The 1,599-nt window shown below is 49.6% G+C and overlaps 1 protein-coding gene across 1 annotated transcript in view; it reads left to right on the top strand.

The window, feature by feature from the left end:
* Nucleotides 1–167: 167 nt before the first annotated feature.
* The window catches only part of trpc5a (transient receptor potential cation channel, subfamily C, member 5a), a gene marked incomplete in the record, with an annotated part of 146,999 nt that continues 145,567 nt past the window's right edge, over nt 168–1,599 (top strand). Inside the window, 1 exon segment of the mRNA XM_014017426.1 lies at nt 168–622.

Genomic DNA, 1,599 nt, shown 5'->3' with positions numbered 1-1,599 from the left:
TATTATTATTATTATTATTATTATTATTATTATTATTATTATTTAAAAATGTAGCTGTTTAAAAAAAGCAGAAAGAAAACCAAGCATATACATTGAGTCTTGGTGTGAGTCAGGTGGGAGGGAGACACGTGAGTCCGTGGACGCAGCGCGCGCTGACAGCAGCCGGGAGCAGAACCTGCGGACTGTTTTTGGATTTCACAGAGAATCTTTAATCACCTGTGGCTCTGCGTGTCTCACTCCCTGAGTCAGAAACACTGAGGGAGAGAGGGGAAAAAGCCCGATGGGTCGCGTGCAGGAGGAGAAGCAGCAGCACCTCCATCACAAACACGAGCGTCTCGAGCCGCTCCGTCTCCGTCCGGGAGGTGCGCGGAGGACGAGCTGATTCTGCGGAGTTCCAGGAGGAGGAGCAGGAGGAGGAGGAGGAGAAGTGGAAGACGGAGGTGGAAATCCCGCGAGAGAAAAGCAGCAGAAGAAAAAACGCACAGAAAGGCGTTGGGAGAGCAGAGAAGGAAGCCGCACGTGAGGCGCGCGAGCCCCCCGCGGGGAGAAACGGGAGTAATCTTTCCTCATTTTTGATTCTTCTCCGCACACAGAGCCGGATGAACGGGCTCTCCGGAAAAAGGTAAGAACCATCAAACATCTGGATTATTTTAATCTAATCCGAACGAAGCGAACACCTGTAAACAGCCGGAGCCTGATTGATCAATTAACCGCAGCTCTGCGGCCGCGGAGCTTTAAAAAGGGCGCAAACAAACAGCGCACCTCTGGATGTGACATGAGGAGTTTGAAAAGGCTGATTGTTGGAGGAGGAGCGGGTCTCCTCCACTTCTGCTGCTTTTGTTTGGTTCCAGCTCCTCATCTGTCCAACATGTCACCTGGTCTGAGCTGAGCAGCTTCATGTTGGCTTCATGTTTTATCACCACAATCTGTTTAATACACGTCATTAATGGTGCTGAAGCACAGAGAAGGCTTTGTGTGACTGGTGGGTGGTTTGTGCATCCTGACTGGATTGACTAATGCTGGAAAAAAAAGAGGGGGTGTAGCGGGAGTGCGCGTGTGTTTGCGCGTGTGTGAGCAGAAACCAGAGCTGCTGAGTTTCTCTGTTCTGTGCGCCTTTAGCGTGCGCGTTACGCAGCTTTATGTGCAGTGTGTGTGTGTGTGTGTGTGTGTGTGTGTGTGTGTGTGTGTGTGTGTGTGTGTGCGGCAGAGGACGGCGCAGTTTTCTGCAGAATCCCTGTGCGCAGTGGTGCTGAGGTGCATGGCGCACCTTTGGGGGTGGGGTGGGGGTGGGGGGTTCCCCCGCACATTAAACTCTTCTTCAGGTGTTTCCTCCTCCACCTGCAGCAGAGCGCGTCTGCTTTCAATCTGTCAGAAAACAGGATTAAAGCTGCAGCTGCGCCGCGTTAAAGCAGCAGATCCAGCCGCAGAAAAATCAAACAACTGGATCTGCAGATGTTCTGAAACATCTGTTCACCTTGTGGCTTCAAACAGTTCTCACCTGCAAAATAATCCCTACAAATAAATTAAACATGAAAGCAGGTTATTGTGCAGACAGTTTGGGAACTAATTATTATTATTATTATTATTATTATTATTATT

This window comes from Austrofundulus limnaeus, unplaced genomic scaffold (assembly GCF_001266775.1).
Source record: "Austrofundulus limnaeus strain Quisiro unplaced genomic scaffold, Austrofundulus_limnaeus-1.0 Scaffold167, whole genome shotgun sequence".
NCBI lineage: Eukaryota > Metazoa > Chordata > Actinopteri > Cyprinodontiformes > Rivulidae > Austrofundulus > Austrofundulus limnaeus.
This window is presented reverse-complemented; position numbering and strand designations above follow the sequence as displayed.